The sequence below is a fragment of the Bos grunniens genome, chromosome X, assembly GCF_055505025.1.
Source record: "Bos grunniens cultivar Pamir isolate PY7600 chromosome X, Bosgru_T2T1.0, whole genome shotgun sequence".
Classification (NCBI taxonomy): domain Eukaryota; kingdom Metazoa; phylum Chordata; class Mammalia; order Artiodactyla; family Bovidae; genus Bos; species Bos grunniens.
In genome coordinates, this window is record NC_141194.1 from 108,195,464 (window position 1) to 108,222,376 (window position 26,913).

At 42.1% G+C, this 26,913-nt stretch overlaps 1 pseudogene; it reads left to right on the forward strand.

The window, feature by feature from the left end:
• The first annotated feature begins 7,817 nt into the window (after window positions 1-7,817).
• LOC147341117 (bublin coiled-coil protein pseudogene) lies at window positions 7,818-8,278 on the forward strand (annotated as a pseudogene).
• Window positions 8,279-26,913: the final 18,635 nt, after the last annotated feature.

A 26,913-nucleotide genomic window follows, 5' to 3' on the forward strand; every position in this document is an offset into this window, starting at 1 on the left:
CTGCCCCTTCTTGCCTCATTAAAGGTGATCTGTTCCTGTAAAGTGCCAATCTCGTTCTTTTGCTGAACCTCGTCTTCTCTAACTCCCTTACCTTACACCCTTATCCACAAAACACCAAGGCAGCCAAGGGCCGTCAGCTGTCATAACAACACATGTGCTCCCTCAGAGCTTTACTTTCTCATTTCAATTGGAAAGTAACAGCAATACCCTCAATGGTTAAGAAAGGTCACAAAAACGGCCAAGATCAACATTTGAACCAATGCCCGGCAATGATGTCTCCACCCCAAACGCCCTACCATACAAGGCAGAATCAGCTCCATGGCGGCCGCCGGTCACCAGTCTGACTGACTGTCACTCCCACCCACCCAGCCAAATTCATCCACCCTTCCCTCATTTTAAGCCGCAAACACTACAAAGCATTAAGACCATAATTGAGAAGGAGGCTCCAAGATCCACATTTAAACAAAGAAAATGTTCTTCAAGTTTCATCAGGCCATTATAATCACGTCCAACTCCAAACCTCAAAGTGCCTGAGAGATCTTCTCTGCCATCCACCCAGGTGCCCACAGACACGTCAAAGTGTCCATCAGGACACACCGTCTACCCGACTCTCCAAATCACACCTCAGACAGCCAAATACAAACAAATTTAGTAAAATTTACACTTTTGCTATCTTAGGAAAGGGAGCCACCACATTGAATCCTAACAGAGGAAAATGGTCTACGGAAGCCCCACAGGACAATCCAAACAGTCAGGAGCTTAAGCACACGCTAGCACTGGTGACCCACTCCAGTACTCTTGCCTGGAAACTTCCATGGATGAAGGAGCCTGGTAGGCTGCAGTCCATGGGAGCGCTGAGTTGGACACGACTGAGCGATTTCACTTTCACTTTTCACTTTCACGCATTGGAGAAGGAAATGGCAACCCACTCCAGTGTTCTTGCCTGGAGAATCCCATTGGAAGCCTGGTGGGCTGCTGTCTATGGGGTCGCACAGAGTCGGACATGACTGACGTGACTTAGCAGCAGCAGCAGCAGGGCTTCTTCCACAACTTTTCACACGCCTGCCTCCCAAGAAAATCATTGGTGGGCCTGCAATGATTGACGGGGAGATTGGTCATTCCTCTCAGGTAGGTCTACTGGTGGGAAACTTTCCATTTCCCAAGGCCCAGCTGACGTAATGAAATATCTGCTCCTATTTCTATGTCTTTCTATATCTGTGTCCATCCCTCAATGCCTACTTCTTAGGTCTTTGCATATACCTTTTGCTTTTGTTATCTTATACTTTGGAAAGCGTGCATATTCAGTTTACCCAGGCCTAGATCAATTACACCCCCTCCAGGAAGCCTTCCAAGTTTTTTGTCCTTCCAGGCAAAATGTGAGTTCATCCTTTTAGATAGGGACATGGAGATATATCAGAGCAAAGAGGCAGAGGACTTGTTTCTGAGCCCTGGGGTCAGATATTACAGGGCTGGGCATGATGTGAGGGACCCAAGGTTTGCATTTGGATATTTTGCAAGTCAGTTCAGGTTGCAGACGTTTGGGGAAGACAAGGGAACACTGACAACAGGCTAACGCTTAGAAGCTTGCTAAGATTGGTACCAGCCTTTTCAGGATTTTCATATTCTTTCCTGCTTTTCTATCTGTGAAAATCTTGTCCTTCCTACAAGGCCCAGGCATAAATCACTTCCCTAACTCTTTTCCTGAATTCATGTTCCCACCCCAACCACAAGAGCTATTTCTCCTATTGCTATAGGAAGAAAGATATGAGGATTTCATATCTTGGCTGAAAATGTCACTAAGCTTTACCGTTATCCAAACTGAGACTGGAAGCCCACTTCTTTCCAGAAGGCCTCTTACTGAGAGATTTCTGCACCTGCTCTCAATTTGTGAGTTGTACAAACAAGAAGGCACAGCTCTCCTAGGCTTGACTACCTTGAGTGTTTAACTCATTTACACTCTATATGGTGTGTGGACCACATAGCCTCTGGGTCCTGTACTGTATGGTCACAGTGCACAGTGCTCCTAGGAAAGATGATCTAATGCTAACACTGTCCTTTCCATGGGAAAGATAATTTAGGAGGGTATTTGAGGCTTCGTGGTGTTCACAGTGTTATGCAGCAGTCCATGATGTTGCCCTACCACTGTGATGGCTAATTTTATGTGCCAACTTGATTGGTCATGGAGCGTCCAAATTAAACATTATTTCTGGTTGTATCGTGAGGGTGTTTCTGGATGAGATGAGCATTTGAATTGATGACTTAATAAAATAGAAGGCCTTCCCCAATGTGGGTAGGCATCATCCAATCTGTTGAGGGCCCAAATGGAATAAAAAGCAGAGAAAGGAAGAATTCTTCTCTATTTTTCCTATCTTGCTGCTTGAGATAGAACATTTCTCCTCATTTTCTCCTTCCTTTCAACTAGGATTCACACCACCAGCCTCCCTGGTTCACAGGCCTTCAGATTGGGACTGAATTATACCACTGGCTTTCCTGGCTTTATACCTTGTAGGCAGGACACTGTGGAATTTCTCAGCCTCCATAAATAGGGAACTAAACTCCTCAAGATAAATTTCCTTTACATATATATATATGTGTGTGTGTGTGTGTGTGTGTGTATGAATTTCCTTCATAGCTCAGTTGGTAGAGAATCTGCCTGCAATGGAGAAGACCCAGGTTTGATTCCTGGATCAGGAAGATCCCCTGGAGAAGGAAATGGCAACCCACTCCAGTATTCTTGCCTGGAGAATCCCATGGGCATAGGAGCCTAGTGGGCTATAGTCCATGGGGTCACAAGAGTCGGACACGACTTAGTGACTAAACCAACAGCCAATATATATAGATAGATGTAGATATAAAGTGTCTCTTATTGGTTTTGTTTCCTTGAATAACTCTAATAAACCTGGAACATTGCAGCCAGCTGCAGCTGTTAGACTTGGCTTCATAGTCCTCAAATAGAACTCAGAAGAAACAGCAAAATCAAATATATGAAAATTAGTTCAAGACTATGGGTGAGGAAACTAAGATACCAGAAACAAACAGCCAGATATTGGCCCAGAGGGGTTTCTTTTCCACTAGATTAACTGCTCCTTTGCAAGCCCAGAGAAAGCTTACAGGTGAGCTCTTCTAGAACTGGGGTTGTTAGATGAGACTCTGACAAAGATCCAGAGGGCAGGAGAGTTTTGCAGGCTTTGTTCAGTAATCAGTAAGTATGATTAATCCACTTAGGGGGGGAAGACAAGCAAGACTGGGGCCATTGATGTGAATCCTGCCCCAGGATCTGCCAGGTCTTTCCCATGTGTTACTATGCTTGTCCCTCTGACTGGCATCAGCAGATGGATACATGCTGGACCCTCTCAATCCCTGGCATACAATGACCACTACCACACAGGTCCTATCTTTCAGATCACCAGTGTCTCCTTGATCTGTGGTCACCATTCATTCTTTTTATTTTATTTTTCTCTTGCCTAACTGTGCAGCTTATGGGTTCTTAGTTTTCTGACCAGGGACCGAACCTGGGCCCACAGCAGTGAAAGCACTGAGTTTTAACCACTGGACCACCAGGAAAGTCCTGCCTTTCATTCTCGTCTCATTTATATTTCATTCCACGTTCATGGTCTGTCTGAAGAAAATAACGTTTTACCTACTGTGTACAGTACATGGGCTTGAGGTATGCTCTTGGGATTCATACCACAGTTATTCCTCCTATCAGCTGAATATCCTTCATTGTTTTGTGCCTCAGTTTCCTAATCAGTCCTGGGCTTCCCTGGTGGCTCAGACATTAAAGCGTCTGCCTGCAATGCAGGAGGCCCAGGTTCGATTTCTGGGTTGGGAAGATCCCCTGGAGAAGGAAATGGCAATCCACTCCAGCACTCTTGCCTGGAAAATCCCATGGATGGAGGAGCCTGATAGGCTACAGTCCATGGTGTTGCCAAGAGTCAGACATGACTGAATGACTTCACTTCACTTTCCTAATCAGTAGAGTGAGGATCCTAATAAAAACTATGTAATCAGGCTGCCATGACCCTTAGTGAGTTCATAAAAAGCATTTAGACCAGTGACTAACACACACTAAGCTTTCATGTAAGGACAACTAAGACTGTCACCTTATCACTATGCATGTCTCTGGTCAAATACAACCTCCTTTCTGGAGACATTCCCATGCTAGATCCACCAACACTAATCTACTTTCTCTGATTCTTTTTCTACTTATAATTCATGTGACATAATCCACATCTTACAACATATTGGCCAGTTTGCCAGTTGTTTTGTTCCACAATTATCACTTTCATCTATGCTAATGTCTTTGTTGACTTATTAACTTTTGCATGTCTTCATCTATATGTCTTGTTCTTAAAACTTTTACCATAAGTTTCCAATTCATCAGCTTAGTAGCTCAGTCTCTCCTGGTATAATATAGCTCAATATACAGCACAATACATATGAAGATTCAGTAACACATATGGGGACACTGAAATAGTACCTTTCATTAGGAGAGCCCTCATGATATTTGATTTTCCCTGTGAGAATTTCATAAACTCTCTTGTCCACTCATTGGTTTTACTAGAAGGCACAATGTGGGTGGTGCCCTGATAAGAGGAATTGGCAAAAATGTACTGAAGATTTGGTTCACTGTATCAGGCCCATCTGTCAAGAAAAGATGCACCAGGCTGAAATGTGTGTTGTAGAAGAGTTGATGTGGAACATGAGCAAGAAAGGAGGCAGTTTAAAGGATTAAAGAGGAGCAAGTGCCCAGGAGCAGGAATGTGAAAGAACATGACCTTCTCAGGGAAGAACACATATTCTGGCCTCATGGGAGAAGAGAGTTAATGATATAAACTGCAAAAGATAAAGGGAAAAAGATAAGTGGCCCATAACAAGGACACATGGGTTGGATGTGGTAAACTCCATTAAGATCCAATTTGCTTTTCAAATCTACCATTTGGGTAGATTTGGGTACCATTTGGGTGTCAGTGTGCAGAACAGATCAAAACAGAGGGTCAGCAGAAAAAGGGAGACTGAGAACCCATCGTGGCCTCGCTCAAACATCATGTGAGTCTTGCACGTGCACGAGCCCACCGTTTCTGCTGCCACATGGAACAGGGTTGTGGATGTGGGTGCCAAAGGCCAGGACAATGGCATAGCCAGACAGGCAGTGTACCCAATCATCAACCACATGTTGGACCAGGTCAACGCCTGCCTGGACCACCAGGAAGAGAGGAATGACCACCTCCCTGGTTGCCTCCAAGAGTGCTTGAATCCAACTGGCGGGCCATCTTGAGATCCAACAGCTGCTCAGGGAGGCCCCAAGTGATTGGCAGCCCCTAGTGGAGCCCTCCTAGGGCCCCCGAGTCAGGCCTCTACCCTGCCTGCCTGGATGAGCCAGGGTCTAGCCTGAGCCCTCACCACCTAGCTTAGGACTGGCCTCCAGATGTCCTAGGGGATCTACCTGCCTAGGTCATCCTCCTGCTACTTCCCTTTTGCATGTTTGGCATGCCCCCACCTCCTGGCATCCCCTCCTGGGGTCAGATGTTGGCCTGTGACCCACCCAACTTGCCTCTCTGCCCAAATCCTGGATGCTCTTCACTCTGCCCAGGCTTTGAGTGTCCCCACTGAACTGGTCTCCATCAGCATGCACATGCACACACACAGACACACATACACACACACACACACACACAAACAAGTCATTTACATTCTCAACTTTATACAATATGTGCAAACCTCCTACAAAAGATGTCTCCTAAACTTAATCCACCCACGAATGGAATAAAAGTACCTGTTTTCCTGCATTCTGAGTGTTAGATTTCCCAGCCATCATTGTACATCTTATCGGGGAAAGCCGTGTCTTAATTTCTCTGGTTTGTATGTGTTTGAATAATATTTGAGGGCAGACTGAATAACATTTGAGTGAAAATGATATTAAATGTTCACTACACTTCTGTAACTATCCTCTGTAGATTGTCTGATCAAGACCTTGGCCCATCTATCAGTTGGTCAGTGTGAGAGTGTCCCTGGTAAACCCAGACATGTGCCTGGTTTCTGAACTGATGGCATTCTGGCTGAGGACTGTGCCCTTAACCTGTGAAGTTCAGCCTAAATATGGATGGTTAATGTCAGAGTTGCCACCCTCCTTTTTCCCCTCATTTGATGGGTTCCATGCTGCCAAAAGCATAGGGCTGGGCCAGGGTGTAGAAATTGTGGTGGGTCATTTTCTGGGACTTGGGTCAGTCACCGAGTAAACCGAACATCTGGAAGTGTAATGGCTGCCCAAAGTTGACCCAGTTCACTTGTATGAATCAGCAGAGAAACTCAGACCACACATAGCAGGAACCGGACCTTCTTGTCTGTGACACTGTGGCAAGAGACTAGCATGCAATTGTAGCCTGTGTCCCTAGCTTGTATCCCTGGGATACAGATAGATGGATAGATCAATCGCTGGAGGGATATAGAAACAGAAAAAAAAAAAAAAGGAAAGAGGAGGAAGGCTGAGAGGACACCAGCACAGGAAGCAAGGCACAGACTAGCTTGCATTTGCTTGTGTCTGGAGGAGACTTGTGCCCTAGGGCCTTCCAAGATATTCACAGCCTCTCCAGTCTGAGTCCACCCTTGCTGCAGGCCTCACCAGAATCCCTGAATGCCTGGAGAACCATCCTTAATGACATGAGATGACCTCCAGTCACTCCCAAAATCTTGGCAGAAAGGTGCTCCATGCCTTTCTAGTCTTGGCATACCTGGGGTGGGAGAAAGAACCAGAACAAAAAGCAGAAAAGGAACCCAGTATGGGCAGGCCCCTACTCATCCCTTTTTCCTATAGGATTCCTGTCACCCAGTCATTCATCTCCAAGTTGACACCACATTTAAGGAAAAAGGAGGGTAGAAAGAGGCAGGGACCCCCTGCTCTGAGTCTGTGTGTGGTGGTGGTGGTGGTGGGGTTGATGGGGGAGGGGAACACTGAGTGTTACTGATTTAAGAGATTCTTGATCACCAAAATAACAGAGTTCCAAAAGTGCACACATGGTCCAGGAGTTATGTCAACTGCTACATGCACATGCCTGTGCAGTGAGACCATACTCCTTAGTGCCAGGATAGCCAGTGTTTTGCATAGATGCTCTTTCAGCATCATATTTATCCCCACAGCAATAGTTATGAGGGAGACACATATAACCTGGCCAATAAAGCACCCTCAATAAGTGGAAAAAATTATGCACACTCCTCTCAAGTCTTCCCCAGGTCCGAAATCCCTTGTTCTACAAAACACAAAAAAATTGTCAATTGATTATTTAATTAGTACCTGCCAATCCTGTATTCAGAGTACAGATGAGAAGAGGGACCCTCCCCCCCACCCCTGCAATCTCAGCCTGTTTCTCTCCCAGCTGCTGACTTGGACTTGCATAGCTAAGTCGGGTAGCTCACATCTTAATGGATAAGTCATTCTTTAACATGCTGCTGCTGCTGCTGCTGCTGCTGCTGCAGTAGGTCATAATACTGAGATAAATAAGTAAATTCCAGCTGTGATGACAGTACAGAGGATTTCTACAACCTTATCCTGAGGAACCCCTTGGGCAGGAGGTCACATGTTGCAGCTTTGGGGGACCCCTAGACCGGGGTGGGAAGAGGTGAGTTTGCTGAGAGCCACAGCCTATAAGATCTTTATGAATAATCTGGGAGAGACCCGAGCCCACCACTCAGCGGGCACATCTTCAATCAGGACAGACCATAACAGTCTTGCTTTCTTTTCCCCAGAAGGACGATTTCAGTGAACACAAGGTTTTAACGACCTCCCTCCACCCTCCCTGCCTCAGCCGTCTTTGCGCCCAATGTGCCGCCACACACTCTACTGCCGCATTAGCCATGTGGGTGCAGGAGCCCACTTGTCTGGAGGCCACGTGGAACAGGGTGTGCCTATGGATATCCACACGGAAGGCAAAGACAACGACTTCACCCGAGAAGCAGTACAGGCAGCCATCAACGCCATGTTGGGCCAGGTCAACACCTGCCTGTACCACCTGGAGGAGTGGAATGACCACCTCCCTGAACGCCTCCAGGAGTGCTTGAATCTAACTGGCAGATACATCTTGAGTTCCAGCAGCTGCTCAGGGAGGCCCCAAGGGATTGGCAGCCCCTAGTGGAGCCCTCCAAGGGCCCCTGGGCCAGGCCTCAACCCTGTCTGTGTGAGCCAGGCTCTGGCCTGAGCCCTTCATCACCTGGCTTAGGACTGGCTTCCAGATGTCCTGGGGGATCTGCCTGCATGGGCCATCCTTCTGGTTCTTCCCTTTGAGGGCCTGGCATAACCCCACCTCCAGGCATCCCTACCTGGGGTCAGGTGTGGGCCTGTGGCCCACCCAACTTGCCTGCCTGCCCAACTCCTGGATGCTCCCCCCTCTGCCTAGTTTCATTAGGCAGATTGAGAGTTATCTTAACGTTCTCTGGAATTAGTATTCCTGCACCATGCTGTCAATTGAATGGCTATTTCATAAAATGTTGTCTGCAGGCTGCTCTACAAAGGGTTTGTAAATTTACTATTAGAAATTTTATACAATGTGTGTAGAGTTTTTTTTTTTTTAAGCGCAAAACAATTCTGCCATTCAGTTACCTTTTTGATTCTGTCCATTCATACTCTGGTAATGAGTGTTACATATTGAAAAATCCCTAATACTCAAGGGACTGGATTCTAATACAAAATGGACCAGGAACTTATTGTGTGCTTCCAGATTTTTGTTCCCATTACTTCTGATGTTCTCCAGAACCATGCTGGGCCAGTCCTCATATCCTTACCCTTAGCAGGAGTAGGAGATACCCCCCTCCCCCACCACACAATATCCAGGCATGTATCTGTCATCCTCATGAAGTGGCCAGAAGGATCACTTCACCTAGGAAGATGTCAGATTACCTACCATCCTTCTTACCTTAACAAAGGGAGAACTTCAATTCTGGCCTGGAGATCCCTCACCTTGCCACCCCACACCATCATCAATGCCCCAGATTACTGAGCCCAGAGTCCAACTCCGTACCTGATGTGATGCACACACAGAGCCACATCTTTATCAATCATGCTTGGAGTTATCACAAATAATAACATCTACAAGTGGGAGCTTTTCCATCATACACATTTTATTGAGAAACAAAATTTTACAAATTGAAAATATTTTACACAATTTTCTATTCCCCTCTGACAGAGTAGAACAGTACATCTTCCACTTGCCAAGACTGATGCGATCAGCATAGCAACTGAAACCATCTGTAAACAAGGCCACTGGTTATATTCCCTACTGCAAATGACCACAGAGAACTCGCCACAAGGGCACAGGTATTGGTAAAATATAAGCGAGCTGGAGGGTGAACAATGGCTCCTACTTATTCCTTTTCCTTGCAGTACCTTTGGCACAAGTTCCACTGAAGGAAGTTCCCTGTGGCCTGAGTTTGGCCAGGGTGGGACAATCACAATTTGCAGGGGACAGACACCTGGGGGGACGTGGTATCTCATGTTAGGATATTGGAGGGCAAATACAAAGTGACATAAGAAAAAAGGTTTAATTATCCCCATTGTAAAGTGAGAGCACGCTTTCACCCCTCCCTTTGCTTTAGAAGGTTTACTTTAGAAAACTTGTCAGTTCTTTCTCTGCCTCTTTGCAATATGTGGAAATCGTTTTAAAAAGCACAATAAACCTCTTGGTAATTTGACAACCCAGGAATGCTCCTTTAAGGACCTGGAAGCAAAAATCCTTGCAGAGGGGGAGAACTAGGTAAAGAGGGAACAACTTAAGCAGTTGAAACCAGAAACTGCTAGACCTTCTGGACAATCAAAAAAATGACCATCAAAGCAGTGCACCAGAGTCAATAAAGCTGCAGGACAAGATCATGAAAAGGTGAGGGCAGGCAGCATCTCAGGAGGATTACAGCTTCCTCAGAAGCAAGAGGTGTTCCTTCTCAGAACTCCCTCATGTTATGTCATTGTGCAACAGTATAAAACGTTATAAACAACGTTAAACGGTGCACAGAAAGAGAAGTGGTAGCAAGGGGAAGGGTTTCTTATCTCTCCTTGCTATTCTTTGGAACTCTGCATTCAAATGGGCATATCTTTCCTTTTCTCCTTTGCCTTTAGCTTCTCTTTTCTCAGCTATTTTAAGGCCCCTTCAGAGAACCATTTTAGCTTTTTGCATTTCTTTTACTTGGAGATGATCTTGGTCACTGACTCCTGTACAATCTCATGAACCTCGATACTTACTGAGGTATTGTTCTCCAAAATATACAAACAGCTCATGTAGGCCAGTATAAAAACAAAACAAAACAAAACTCAATAAAAAAACAGGCAGATCTAAATAGACATTTTTTTCCAAATAAGACATGCAGATGGCCAAAAAACACATGAAAAGATGCTCAACATCACTAATTATTTGAGAAATTCACATCAAAACTAAATTGAGGTATTACTTCACATCAGTCAGAAGAGTCATCATCCAAAAATCTACAAACAATAATTTCTGGAGAGTGTGTGCAGAAAAGGTAAACTTCTTGCACTGTCAGTCGGCATGTAAACTGGTAGAGCCACTATGGTGAACAGTGGGGCAGCGCCTTTAAAACTAAAAAAAAAAAGAATTACCATATGACCCAGCACCTCACTGGTGGGCATATTCCTGGAGAAAACCTTAATTCCAAAAGATACATGCACTCCAATCTTCATTGCAACACTCTTTACCATAGCCAAGATATTCAACATTTTTTAATCATAGCAAAAATGGAAAAAAAAAAAAAAGAAAAAATATTGAAGCAAACAGTCTCTAATCATGGGATCCAATTACTAGGTATTTGTAAAAGTAAATGCTTAAAGATAATCAAACAAAGCAAGAATCAAGTATCAAAACCAAATTGTATGTTAGCATTCAAATAACAGAAAAGGTGATTTTATACTAAAGGAAGAAGCATGCCCTCATCTTCCCATCACAGGAACTCGGAATTCTGAGCCAATGGTAAAGTGACATCATGGGTGATTTTTTTTTTCTTTCTTTGTATTTTTCTGGCAACTTTATGTTTTCTGTTATGAGCATGTATCAATTTTTAATAAAGCTATACAGTATCTGTTCCAACATGTGTAGAATACATCTGGATTCTATAAATTACATTGATAAGTATTCTTCTGTTTCTCCACGAGAGGGCGGCAAAAGCACAGTAAATATTTATTCATACACATATATATGCGAGAATACATCTGGATTTTATAAATTGCAATCATAAGCATTCTTCTATTTCTCCACTAGAGGGCAGCATAAGCACAATAAATATTTATTCTAACCCATGTATCTCTGGAGAGTCCCTTGGACTGCAAGGAGCTCAAACCAGTCAATCCTAAATAAATCAGTCCTGAATATTCATTGAAAGGACTGATGCTGAAGCTGAAACTTCAATTCTTTGGCTACCTGATGTGAAGAATTGACTCACTGGAAAAGACTAATGCTGGGAAATACTGAAGGCAGGAGGAGAAGGGGAAGACAGAGGATGAGATGGTTGGATGGCATCACTCAATTGATGGACCTGAGTTTGAGCAAGCTCTGGGAGTTGGTGATGGATAGGGAAGTCTGGCATGCTACAGTTCATGGGGTCGCAAAGAGTCAGACACGACTGAGCGACTGAACTGAACTGACTGATATATGTGTATATATATATATATATATATATATATATATGTAATCCTAATACAGCCTCAAAATGGACATACTATACCAAGAGTGGTATACTAAACACATTTTAATAATATATTTGTAAAAATAACCACAGATTAATATCCCTATGAATGGTTAAAAACATCCAAGAATCTGTACAGCTACAACAATAAGGCCATTTGAGGCAATATGCATGGACCGAGAGATGATCATCCTAAGAGAAGTGAGTCACACATAGAAAGACAAACACCAAATATCACTTAAATGTGAAATCAAAGATATGACACAAATGAATATATGTATGAAACAGAAACACACTCTTGGACATAGAGAACAGACTTGTGGCTTCCAAGGCAGAGAGCATTGGGGGAGGGATGGAGGAAGAAACTGGGTTTAAGAGATATAAACTAGAGTATATGGAATGGATAGACAAGTTCCTACTGTAGAGCACAGAGAACTATATTCAGTATCCTATGATAAATCATAATGGAAAAGAATATATATATGGGACTTCCCTGGCTGTCCAGTGGTTAAGATTCCACATTTCCACATGAGGGAATGCACATTCAATCCCTGGTCAGGGAACTAATTCCACATGCTGCACAGTGTATACAAAAAAAAAAAAGAAAGAAAGAAAGAAAAAGACTAAATAAAAGAATGTACACACATATACAATATATATACAAATGTATGTGTATAACTGAATCACTTTGCTGTAAAGAAGAAATTAACACATTGTAAATCAACTATACTTCAATTAAAAAGTAACATGACTGGGGAAAAAAAGATTGGTATATTTCATTGTATGTAAAGTTTATATCCAAAGAAAATTGCTAAACAAACACAGCTCACTATTTAATGGCAGGCTTGCTGAAATACTTAAGGAGACACACACTGATGTCTGCAATTTACCACAAAATGCAACAAGGAAAAAGATCGAGTGTTGATTGGAAATAGGGATGGACAAATGGATAGATAGGTCACAAAGGAAGTATTGTAAAATGGTTACAAAACCAGAACCCTATATATGCTGTCTACAAGAGACCCACCTCAAACCAAGGGACACATACAAAGTGAAAGTGAAGGGCTGGAAAAGGATATTTCATGCAAATGGAAACCAAGAGAAAGCAGTTCAATTCAGTTCAGTTGCTCAGTCATGTCCAACTCTTCGTGACCCCATGAATCACAGCACGCCAGGCCTCCCTATCCATCATCAACTCCCAGAGTTCACTCAGACTCACGTCCATCGAGTCAGTGATGCCATTCAGCCATCTCATCCTCTGTCGTCCCCTTCTCCTCCTGCCCCCAATCCCTCCCAGCATCAGAGTCTTTTCCAAAGAGTCAACTCTTCGCATGAGGTGGCCAAAGTACTGGAGTTTCAGCTTTAGCATCATTCCTTCCAGAGAAATCCCAGGGCTGATCTCCCTCAGAATGGACTGGTTGGATCTCCTTGCAGTCCAAGGGACTCTCAAGAGTCTTCTCCAACACCACACTTCAAAAGCGACAATTCTTCGGCACTCAGCCTTCTTCACAGTTCAACTCTCACATCCATACATGACCACAGGAAAAACCATAGCCTTGACTAGACAGATCTTTGTTGGCAAAGTAATGTCTCTGTTTTTGAATATGCTATCTAGGTTGGTCATAGCTTTCCTTCCAAGGAGTAAGCGTCTTTTAATTTCATGGCTGCAGTCACCATCTGCAGTGATTTTGGAGCCCCCCAAAAAATAAAGTTTGACAATGTTTCCCCATCTATTTCCCATGAAGTGAATGGACCGTATGCCATGATCTTTGTTTTCTGAATGTTGAGCTTTAAGCCAACTTTTTCACTCTCCACTTTCACTTTCACCAAGAGGCTTTTTAGTTCCTCTTCACTTTCTGCCATAAGGGTGGTGTCATCTGCATATCTGAGGTTATTGATATTTCTCCCGGCAATCTTGATTCCAGCTTGTGCTTCTTCCAGTTCAGCATTTCTCATGATGTACTCAGCATATAAGTTAAAAAAAGCAGGGTGGTAATATACAGCCTTGACGTACTCCTTTTCCTATTTGGAACCAGTCTGTTGTTCCATGTCCAGTTCTAACTGTTGCTTCCTGACCTGAATACAGATTTCTCAAGAGTCAGGTCAGGTGGTCTGGTATTCCCATCTCTTTCAGAATTTCCCACAGTTTATTGTGATGCACACAGTCAAAGGCTTTGGCATAGTCAATAAAGCAGAAATAGATGTTTTTCTGGAACTCTCTCGCTTTTTCCATGATCCAGTGGATGTTGGCAATTTGATATCTGGTTCCTCTGCCTTTTCTAAAACCAGCTTGGACATCTGGAAGTTCACGGTTCACGTATTGCTGAAGCCTGGCTTGGAGAATTTTGAGCATTACTTTACTAGCATGTGAGATGAGTGCAATTGTGCGGTAGTTTGAGTATTCTTTGGCATTGCCTTTCTTTGGGATTGGAATGAAAACTGACCTTTTCCAGTCCTGTGGCCACTGCTGAGTTTTCCAAATTGGCTGGCATATTGAGTACAGCACTTTCACAGCATCATCTTTCAGGATTTGAAATAGCTTAATTGGAATTCCATCACCTCCACTACCTTTGTTTCTAGTGATGCTTTCTAAGGCCCACTTGACTTCACATTCCAGGATGTCTGGCTCTAGATGAGTGATCACACCATCGTGATTATCTGGGTCGGAAGATCTTTTTTGTACAATTCTTCTGTGTATTCTTGCCACCTTCTTGATATCTTCTGCTTCTGTTAGGTCCATACCATTCCTGTTCTTTATCGAGCCCATTTTTGCGTGAAATGTCCCCTTGGTATCTCTAATTTTCTTAAAGAGATCTCTAGTCCTTTTCATTCTGTTGTTTTCCTCTATTTCTTTGCATTGATCGCTGAGGAAGGCTTTCTTATCTCTTCTTGCTATTCTTTGGAACTCTGCATTCAGATGCTTATATCTTTCCTTTTCTCCTTTGCTTTTCGCTTCTCTTCTTTTCACAGCTATTTTTAAGGTCTCCCCAGACAGCCATTTGCTTTTTTGCATTTCTTTTCCATGGAGATGGTCTTGATCCCTGTCTCCTGTACAGTGTCATGAACCTCATTCCATAGTTCATTAGGCATTCTATCTATCAGATCTAGGCCCTTAAATCTATTTCTCACTTCCATTGTATAATCAATATCAGATTAAACTGACTTTGAAATAAAGGCTGTGAAAAGAGACAAAGAAGGACAGAACACAATGATCAAAGGATCAATCCAAGAAGAAGATATAGCAATTATAAATATATATGCACTCAACATAGGAGCACCTCAATACATAAGGCAAATGCTAACAAGTAGGAAAGGGGACATTAACAGTAACACAATAATAATGGGAGACTTTAATACCCGACTTACACCTATGGATAGACCAACCAAACAGAAAATTAAAAAGGAAACACAAACATTAAGTAATACAATAGACTAGTTCAGTTCAGTCACTCAGCCGTGTTCCACTCTTTGTGACCCCATGGACTGCAGCATGCTGGGCCTCCCTGTCCATCACCAACTCCAGGAGTTTACTCAAACTCATGTCCATTGAGTCGGTGATGCCATGAAACCGCCTCATCCTGTGTGGTCCCATTCTCTTTCCTCCTTCAATCTTTCCCAGCATCAGGGTCTTTTCCAAAGAGTCAGTTCTTCGCATCAGGTGGCCAAAGAATTGGAGTTTCAGCTTCTGCATCAGTCTTTCCAATGAACACTGAGGACTGATTTCCTTTAGGAGGGACTGGTTGGATCTTCTTGCTGTCCAAGGGACTCTCAAGAGTCTTCAACAACACTACAATTCCAAAGCATCAGTTCCTTGGCACTCAGGTTTCTTTATAGTCCAACTCTCACATCCATACATGACTACTGGAAAAAACATAGCTTTTACTACATGAATCTTTGTTGGCAAAGTAATGTCTCTGCTTTTTAATATGCTGTCTAGGTTGGTCATAACATTTCTTCCAAGGAGTAGGCGTCTTTTCATTTCATGGCTGCAGTCACCATCTGCAGTGATTTTTGAGCCTCCCAAAATAAAAGCTGTCACTATTTCCATTGTTTTTCCATCTATTTGTCATGAAGTATTGGGACCAGATGCCATGATCTTAGTTTTCTTAGACTCCTAGTTTAGCTATCCTTAATTAGCTTTCTATGGCAGAAAGTGAAGAGGAACTAAAAAGCCTCTTGATGAAAGTGAAAGAGGAGAGTGAAAAAGTTGGCTTGAAGCTCAACATTCAGAAAACTAAGATCATGGCATATGGTCCCATGATTTCATGGGAAATAGATGGGAAAACAGTGAAAACAGTGTCAGACTTTATTTTTCCCTTGGCTCTGTTCAATTTATTTATGTGTCCAACAATGGTATTATTCATTCTATTACAGTATGCTGGATTTCTGACATTTTCTTTTAACATATTCTTAGCATTTCCATCTTTCTACCAACATTGCTTATCTATTCTTGCACATTATCCACTTTTTCTATTAGAGCTATTAACATTTTAATTAAAGTTATTTTAAATTCCCTGTCTGATAATTCCAAAATCTGTATCATACCTGAATCTTATTGTGATGATTTGTTAGCCTCGTTAGACTGTGTTTTGTTCTTGCCTTTTAGGGTGGTTTGTAATGTTTTGTTGAAATGTAGATGATATATCAAGTAATTTGGACGATGTTAATTAGAATTCCCCAGGGAGACAGACCAAAACATTCATTCAGGTTTTCCCATAAGATGTTATGGACTATATATATTATATTACATATATTTCATGAACCTTGAAAGAAGTAATTGATAAGTTGGGCTTCATTAAATTGAAAAACTTCTGTTCTATAAAATGCAATGTCCAGACCATGAGAAGACAAGCCACAGATTGGGAGAAAATATTTGTAAAAGCCATATTTGATAAAGGACTGTTATCCAAAGCATACAGAGAACCCTTAATACTCAAAAATCAAATTTAAAAAATCTGAATACAAAATGAATCAAAGATCTTAACAGACACTGTGCTGAAGAAGATATATGCTATGCTATGCTAAGTCACTTCAGTCGTGTCCGACTCTGTGTGACCCCATAGACGGAAGCCCACCAGGCTCCCCCGTCCCTGGGATTCTCCAGGCAAGAACACTGGAGTGGGCTGCCATTTCCTTCTCCAATGCATGAAAGTGAAAAGTGAAAGTGAAGTCACTCAGTTGTGTCCGACTCTTAGCGACCCCATGGATTGCAGCCTAACAGGCACCTCTGTCCATGGGATTTTCCAAGCAAGAGTACTGGAGTGGGGTGCCATTGCCTTCTCTGGAAGAAGATACATAGAAGGGGAAAAATATGAAAAGATACTCCACATCAGGGAATATGTCATCAGAGAAATGCAAAATAACACAACAGTGAGATACCATTACACACCTATTAGAATGACCAAAATCCAAAACACTGACAACACCAAAGGATGTGAAGTAAGGATGTAAAACAATAAGCACTCTTTTTAAAATTAATTAATTTATTTTAATTTCAGGCTAATTACTTTACAATATTGTGGTGGTGTTTGCCATATACTCACATGAATCAACACGGGTGTACCTGTGTCCCTGTCCCAAACCCACTCCCACCTAACTCCCCATCCCTTTCCTCTGGGTTGTCCCAGTGCACCAGCTCTGAGTGCCCTGCTTCATGTATCGAACTTGGACTGGTCATCTATTTCACATATGGTAAAATAATGTTTCAATGCTATTCTCTCAAATCATCCCACCCTCACCTTCTCCCAGAGTCCAAAAGTCTTATTCACTACAGGTGAAAATGCAACACAATACAGCCACCTTAGAAGACAGTCTTGTGTTTCTTACAAAACCAAGCATATGTTTAACATACAGTCAAGCAATTGTGCTGGTTGGTATTTATCCAAAGAAGTTGAAACTTAAGTCCATAAAAAATAATTTATATACAAATATTTGTGAAAGACTTATTCATAATTGTGAAAACTTGGAGGCAACCAAGAGGTCCTTCAGTAGGTGAATGGATAAACTGTGGTACATTCAGATAGTGCAATATTAATCAGTCCTAAAAAGTAATGAGCAATGAAGCCATGAAAGACATGGGGAAATCTTAAATGCATATTACTAGGTGAAACAAACTAATGTGAAAAGGCTACTTGCTGTATGATTCCAACTATACAGCATTATGAAAAAAAGCAAAATTCTAAAGAGTGAAAAGATCAGTGGTGACAGAGGGGTGTGGAGGGATGAATAGGCAGAACACAGATAATTTTTAGGTCAGTGAAATTAGTCTGTATGATACTATAATGATGGATATATGTCATTATACAGGAGGCCAAATCCATGGACTATGCAATACCAAGAGTGAGCCCTAATATGGATTAAAGAATTTGTGTGAAAATGATCTACCAATGCAGATTCATCAATTGGAACAAATGTACCACACTTGTAGGGGCTGTTGAGAATCATTTCAGTTCCATTGCCTTATTGCGTTTGACTCTGCGATCCTATGGACTTCAGCACACCAAGCTTCCTTGTCCATCACCAACTGCTAGGGTTTACTTAGACTCATGTCCATTGAGTCGGTGGTGCCACCCAACCACCTCACACTCTATTGTCACCTTCTCCTTCTGCCTTCAATAGTTCCAATGAATATTTAGGACTGGTTTCCTTTAGGATAGACAAGTTGGATCTCCTTGCTGCCCAAGGCACTATCAAGAGTCTTCTCCAACACCACAATATTTAGGACTGATTTCCTTTAGGATAGGCAGGTTGGATCTCCTTGCTGTCCAAGGGACTCTCAAGAGTCTTCTCCAACACCACAGTTCAAAAGCATCAATTTGTACGTGCTCAGTTTTCTTTATAGTCTAACACTCACATCCATACATGACTACTGGTAAAACCGTAGCTTTGACGAGATGGATTTTTATTGGAAAAGCAAAGTCTCTGCTTTTTAATATGCTGTCTAGGTTGGTCATAACTTTTCTTCCAAGGAGCAAGCCTCTTTTAATTCCATGGCTGCAGTCACCATTTGCAGTGATTTTGGAGCCCAAAAAGATAAAGTCTGTCACTGTTTCCATTGCTTGCCAGTTTCTTTTCCATGAAGTGTTGGGACCAGATGCCATGATCTTAGTTTTCTGAATGTTGAGTTTTAAGCCAACATTTTCACTCACATCTTTCACTTTCATCAAGAGGCTATTTAGTTCTTCTTCACTTTCTGCCATAAGGGTGGTGTCATCTGCATATCTGAGGTTATTGATATTTCTCCTGGCAATCTTAATTCCAGCTTGTGCTTCATCCAGCCAGGCTTTTCTTATGATGTACTCTGCATATAAGTTAAACAAGCAGGATGACAATATACAGCCTTCATGTACTCCTTTTCCAATTTGAAACCAGTCTGTTTTTTCATGTCCAGTTCTAACTGTTGCTTCTTGATCTGCATGGTTGGTATTCCCATGTCTTTAAGAAGTTTCTACAGTTTTCTGTGATCCACACAGCCAAAGGCTTTGGCATAGTCAAGAAAGCAGAAGTAGATGTTTTCCTGGAAATCTCTTGCTTATGCGATGTTCCAGCAGATGTTGACAATTTGATCTCTTGTTTCTCTGTCTTTTCTAAATCCAGGTTGTACATCTGGAAGTTCACCATTCTCGTATTGTTGAAGCCTGTCTTTCAGAATTTTAAGCATTACTTTGCTAGCATGTGAGATGAGTGCAAATGTGCAACAGTTTAAACATTCTTTGGCATTTCCTTTCTTTGGGATTGGAATGAAAACTGACCTTTTGCAGTCCAGTGGTCTTGATGAGTTTTCCAAATCTGCTGGCATATTGAATGCAGCACTTTCACAGCATCATATTTTAAGTTTTGAAATAGCTCAACTGGAGTTCCATCACCTCCACCAGTTTTGTTCATAGTGATGCTTCCTAAAACCCACTTGACTTCACATTTCAGGATGCTTGGCTCTAGGTCAGTGATCACAGCATTGTGGTTATCTGGGTCATGAAGATCTATTTTGTGTAGTTCTTCTGTGTATTCTTGCCACCTCTTCTTAATATCTTCTACTTCTGTTAGGTCCATACCGCTTCTGTCCTTTATTGGGCCCATTTTGCATGAAATTTTCTGTTCCTATCTCCTATTTTTTTGAAGAGATCTCTAGCCTTCCCATTCTATTGCTTTCTTATAGTTCTTTGCATTGATCACTGAGGAAAGCTTCCTTACCTCTCCTTGCTATTCTTTTTAACTCTGCATTCAGTTGGGTATATCTTTCCTGCTATTCTTTCTAACTCTGCATTCAGTTGGGTATATCTTTCCTTTTCTCCTTTGCCTTTCACGTCTTTTCTTTTTTCAGCTATTTGTAAGGCCTCCTCAGACAATAATTTTGCCTTTTGCATTTCTTTTTCTTGGGGATGGTCTGAATCACTGCCTCCTGTACAGTGTTGTGAACCTCTGTTTATAGTTTTTCAGGCACTCTGTTTATCAGATCTAATCCCTTGAATAATCATAAAGGATGTGATTTAGGTCATGCTTGAATGGTCTAGTGGTTTCTCTATTTTCTGCAATTTAAGCCTGAATTATCAGTAAGGAGTTCATGAATTGAGGCACTGTCAGCTACTGGTCTTGTTTTTGCTGACTGTATAGAGCTTCTCCATCTTTGGCTGCAAAGAATATAATCAATGTGGTTTCGGTATTGACCATCTGGTCATGTCCGTGTGTAGAGTCTCCTCTTGTGTTGTTGGAAGACGGTGTTTACTAAGACCAGTGAGTTCTCTTGGCAAAACTCTGTTAGCCTTTGCCCTGATTCGTTTGGTACTCCAAGGCAAAATTTGCCTGTTACTCCAAGTATCTCTTGGCTTCCTACTTTTGCATTCCAGTCGCCTATAATGAAAAGGGTATATTTCTTGGGTGTTCTAGAATGTCTTGTACATCTTTAGTGAATCGTTGAAATTCAACTTCTTCAGCATTACTGGTCGGGGCATAGACTTGGATTACTGTGATATTGAATGGTTTGTATTGGAAACGAATAGAGATCATTCCGTTGTTTTTGAGATTGCATCCAAGTACTGCATTTCTGACACTTTTCTTGACAATGATTGCTACTCTATTTCTTCTAAGGGATTCTTGCCCACAGCAGTAGATATAATGGTCATCTGAGTTAAATTCACCCATTCCGTCCATTTTAGTTTGCTGACTCCTAAAATGTTGATGTTCAGTCTTGCCATCTCCTGTTTGACCACTTCCAGTTTGCCTTGATTCATGGAACTAATATTCCAGGTTTTTATGCAATATTGCTCTTTACAGCATCAGACTTTACTTCCATGACCAAATAAATCCACAGCTGGTTGTTATTTTTGCCTGCCATCTCTTCATTCTTTCTGGAGTTATTTCTCCACTGATCTCCAATAACATATTGGGCACCTACAAACATGGGGAGTTCATCTTTCAGTGTCCTATCATTTTGCTTTTTCATACTGTTCATGGGGTTCAGAGGGCAAGAAAATCAAGTCATTTGCCATTCCCTTCTCCAGTGGATCATGTTTTGTCAGAGCTCTCCACCAGGAACTATCTGCCTTGGGTGGCCTTACATTGCATGGCTCATAGTTTAATTGAGTTAGACAACACTGTGGTCCATGTGATCAGATTGGTTAGTTTTCTGTGGCTGTGGTTTTCATTCTGTCTGCCCTCTGATGGAGAAGGATAAGAGGCTTATGGAAGCTTCCTAATGGGAGAGACTCACTGAAGGGCAACCTGGGTCTTGTTCTGATGGTAGGGGCCATGCTCAGTAAGTCTTTAATCCAATTTTCTGCTGAAGGGCTGTGTTCCCTCCCTGTTATTTGGCCTAAGGCCAAACTATCCTAGAGGTAATGAAGATAATGGGACCTCCTTTAAAAGGTCCCTTGCATGCACTGCTTCACTCGGTGCCCCCAACCCTCCAGCAGGGCACCACCAAACCACACCTCTGCCAGAGCCTCCTGGATACTCACAAGCAAGTCTGGGTCAATCTCTGTTAGTGTCATTGCTCCTTTCCCTGGGTCCTGGTACACACAAGTTTCTGTATGTGCCCTCCAAGAGTCTATTTACCCAGTCTTGTGTAACTTCTGGCAGCTCTATGGTGGGGTTAATGGTGACCTCCTCCAAGAGGGCTTATGCCATAACCTGGTCTACTGCACCCAGAGCCCCTGCCCCCACAGCAGTCCACTGCTGACCCGTACCTCTGCAGGAGACACTCAAACACAGTTCTGTCTCAGTCTCTATGGATCTCTGGGTCCTGGTGTGCACATGGTTTGTTTGAGCCCTTACAAAGTCTCTGGAGGGTATGCGGTTTGATTCTAAATGTGATTTCGCCCCTCCTACCGTCTTGCTGGGGCTTCCTCTTTGCACCTTGACATGTGGTATCTTTTTTTGATAGGATCTGACATTCTCCTATTAATGGTTGTTCAGCAGCGAGTTGTAACTTTGGAGTTCTTGCAGGCAAAGTTGAACGTATGTCCTTCAAGTCCTCCATCTTGGAGAAAATACTGAGAATTGAAAAGGCTATACCTGTGTGGACACAGGGAATATATGGGAGATATCTGTACCTTCCTCACAATTTTGCCATGAATCTAAAACTGCTCTAAAAATAATGACCCTAAAAATGAAACAAATAAACAATATACATTCACGGGTCACTTACTTTTTCTAAGGTTTCTAGGGCACCCAAAGTTGGATAAGCTACGTTCTTGATCCAGTTGACTTGTCTCAGATCCTTCCACTCTTCTACTTTAAATTCTCCCATTCTCTCTCAGGTTGCAGGGGGTAGTGAAAGTATAAAAGGGAAGCACAAAGAAGTTCCTTTTTGGTGATGAAATAGCTCTGCATCTTGACTGTGCTGGTAGTTACATGAACTTAACACATTTGACCACATATCCAGGCACTATGGCTTAGCCAAGTTGACAAACAAAGTTAACCATGACAGGAACTAAGAATTGTCCTTTATTTTGAGCTTTGTTGGATAAAAAACAAATATGCTCTAAAGTAATGAGGGAGTTGATTTGAAAAGATGATTACAATCTGTATAATGAACAAAAGCTGAAAGTGTCTCCTAGTCAGCCAGAAAGGAATTTTATTTTTGTAACAAGGAGTTAACAAGGCTAGAAAGAATTGCTTATGCAAGAGTGACGTGAACCAGTGGCATGATCAGACAGTTTATATGATGTTTAGGTTCATAAGCTGCTGTGATAGGAAACTAGAGTCAAAAATGTTTTTCCTGACAGTCCACACCTTCTCAAGAGGGATCCATTTGGGAGTGTTGTTCCAAGATTCATTTATTTGTTTAAGCATCCCAATATTTGTTTAAACTTAGGGGTGAGTTAAAGTTCAGAACCATATACACAGAACAAAAACTTTAAAATTTGTTCAAGTTACATTTCTCACAAATCACTGGGACAAACAGTTGAGCTAATTAATCATTTATAAGACAAACAATGTGAAATTGGAGGGTCTATGCCTTGATTGTTCTAGGTAAACAAGGGGATGACCTACAAATCTTAGCTAGGTTATCAGGGAAGGAGTGACACTTTGCTGTTTCTCAGACCACAAACGATGGTGGGTTTCTTTAATAATAATGGTTTTACAGGATCACAGGGCTCTGGTAAATTTCAAAATTGCCAGGTTTCATGTTAATCTGATTATTAGTTGGGCTTATTTAAGGTTTCCTATAGATAAGAGGCTTCAAAGACCTCTAGTTCTGTCCGTGGATTTCTCTCTTCTACTGCCTTTAGGTTTCCCTAATAATGCCTTCTTAAATAACAGCAGCAAATTATAAATTTGAGCTATAATCCACTGTTGATTGGGTGGGAAAATATTCAGTTCAGTTCAGTTGCTCAGTCGTGTCTGACTCTTTGCAACCCCATGGACTGCAGCATGCCAGGCTACCTGTCCATCACCAACTCCTGGAGCTTGCTCAAACTCATACCCATCAAGCCGGTGATGAAATCCAATCATTTATCCTCCGTCATTCCCTTTTCTTCCTGTGTTGAATTTTAACCATGATCAGGGTTTTTTTCCAATGAGTCATTTCTTCACATCAGGTGGCCAAAGGACTGGAGCTTCAGGCTCAGTATCAGTCCTTCCAATGAATATTCAGACTAGTTTCATATACGACTGACTGATGTGGTCTCCATGCAGTCCAACGGACTCTCAAGAGTCTTCCCCAGCACTGTAGTTCAAAAGCATCAATTCTTCAGTGCTCAGCTTTCTTTACAGTCCAACTCTCACATCCATAGAGGAATATGGGGAAAACCAAAGCTTTGACTAGATGGACCTTTGTTGGCAAAGTAATGTCTCTGCTTTTTAATGTGCTGTCTAGATTTGTCATAGCTTTTCTTCCAAGGAGCAAGCCTCTTAATTTCATGGCTGCAGACACCATCTGCAGTGATTTTGGAGGCCAAGAAAATGTCTGTCACTTTTTCAATTGTTTCCCATGTATTTGCCAGGAAGTGATAGGACCAGATGCTATGATCTTCGTTTCTTTGAATGTTGAGTTTTAAGCCAGATTTTTCACTCTCCTCTTTCACTTTCATCAAGAGGTTTTTCAGTTCTTCACTTTCTGCCTTTAAGCGTGGTGTCATCTGCATATTTGAGTTTATTGATATTTCTCCTGGCAATCTTGATTCCAGCTTGTGTTTCATCCACTCCAGCATTTCTCATGATGTACTCTGCATATAAGATAATTAAGCAGGGTGACAATATACAACCTTGACATATTCCTTCCCGGATTTGGAACCAGTCTGTTATTCCATGCCCAGTTCTAACTGTTTCTTCTTGACCTGCATATAATTACTCATGAGACAGGTGAGGTGGTCTGGTATTCCCATCTCTTTAAGAATTTTCCACAGTTTGTTGTGATCTACACAGTCAAAGGCTTTGGCATAGTCAATAAAGGAGAAGTAGATATTTTTCTGGCACTCTGTTCTTTTTCTTGATGATCCAACGGATTTTGCCAGTTTGATCTCTGGTTTCATTGCCTTTTCTAAATTCAGCTTGAACATCTGGAACTTCACAGTTCATGCACAGTTGAAGCCTGGCTTGGAGAATTTTGAGCATTATTCTGCTAGCGTGTGAGATGAGTGCAATTGTGTGGTAGTTTGAGCATTCTTTGACATTGCCTTTCTTTGGGATTGGAGTGAAAGCTGACCTTTTACAGTTCTGTGGCCACTGCTGAGTTTTCCAAATTTGCTGTCATATGAGTGTATCACTTTCACAGTACCATCATTTAGGCTTTGAAAAGCTCAACTTTAATTCCATCAGCTCCACCATCTTTGTTCATAGTAATGCTTCCTAAGGCCCATTTGACTTCACATTCCACGATGTCTGGCTCTAGGTGAGTGACCAGACCATCTTGATTATCTGGTTTGTAAAGATCTTTTTTTGTATAGTTCTGTGTAATCTTGCCACCTCTTCTTAATATATTCTGTTTCTGTTAGGTCCATATTATTTCTTTACTTTATGTAGCCCATCTTTGCATGAAAAGTTCCCTTGGTATCTCTAATTTTCTTGAAGAGATCTCTAGTCTTTCCCATTCTATTGTTTTCCTCTATTTCTTTGCACTGATCTTATCTCTCCTTGCTGTTCTTTGGAACTCAGTATTCAAATGGTTATATCTTTCCTCTTCTCTTTTGCCTTTCACATCTTTTCTTTTTTCAGCTATTTGTAAGGCCTCCTCTGACCACCTTTTTGACTTTTTGCATTTCTTTTTCTTGGGGATTGTCTTGATCTCTGTACAATGTCATGAACTTCCATCCTTTATTCTTCAGCCACTCTATCAGATCTAACCTCTTGAATCTATTTGTCACTTCTACTCTATAATCATAAGGGATTTGACTTAGGTCATACCTGAATTGTCTAATGGTTTTCTCTACTTTCTTCAATTTAAGTCTAAATTTGGCAATAAGGAGTTAATTATCTGAGCCACAGTCAGCTCCAGGTCTTGTTTTTGTTGACTGTATAGAGCTTCTCCATCTTTGGCTGCAAAGAATATAATCAATCTGATTTCAGTGTTGACCATCCAGTGATGTCCATGTGTAGAGTCTTCTCTTGTGTTGTTGGAAGAGGGTGTTTACAACGATCAGTGCGTTCCTTTTGCAAACTACGTCAGCCTTTGCCCTGCTTCATTCTGTACTCCAAGGCCAAATTTGCCTGTTACACCAGGTGTTTCTTGATTTCCTACTTTTGCATTCCAGTCCCCTATAATGAAAAGGATGTCTTTTTCTATATGTTAGTTCTAGAAAGTCTTGTAGGTCTTCATAGAACCATTCAACTTCAGCTTCTTCAGCATTACTGGTCAGGGCATAGACTTGGATTTCTGTGAGACTGAATGATCTGCATTGGAAATGAACAGAGTTCATTCTGTTGTTTTTGAGATTGCCTCGAAGTACTCCATTTCAGACTCTGTTCTTGACTATGATAGCCACTCCATTTCTTCTAAGGGATTCTTGCCCACACTAGTAGATAAAATGGTCATCTGAGTTAAATTCACTCATTCCAGTCCATTTTAGTTCACCAATCCCTAAAATGTCAATGTTCAACTCGATGGCACCTCTTATTTGACCACTTCCAATTGGCCTTGATTCATGGACCTAACATTCCAGGTTTCTATGCATTATTGCTCTCACAGCATTGGACTTTACTTGCACCATGCTGGATCAACTGTGAGGAGATACCCCCTGCCTGCTGCTCAGTGCTGGAGGGCAGCTGCAATGCACTGGAGGGACTGGGAGCAGATACCACACGTCCAAGTACAGAAAAGCCCCAGCAAGGCAGTAGGCACTTGAGCGCTGGCTACATGGCACTGGAGCAGCGGCTACACACCACTGGAGTGACTTTGAGGAGATACCCCACATCCAAGGGCAAAGGGGAAGCCCCAGCAAGATGGTAGGAGGAGAGAGACTGCATTTAGAAATAAACCTCATAACTTTCAGAGAGGCTCAGAGGGCTCAACCACACCTTGTTTGAGTACCAAGACCCAGACACCCCACAGAGACTGAGACAGAACTGTGTTTTGGTCTCCTGAGGAGGTATGGGTCAGCAGTGGACTGCTGTGGGGACAGGGCCTCTGGGTGCAGTAGACCTGGGTTTGGCATAAACCCTCTTGGAGGAGGTCACCATTAACATAGAGCCACCAGAACTTGCACAGGTCTGGGGAAACAGATTTTTGGAGGGCAAAAATAGAATCTTGTGTGTACCAGGATCCAGGAGAAAGTAGCAGTGACCCTATAAGAGACTGAC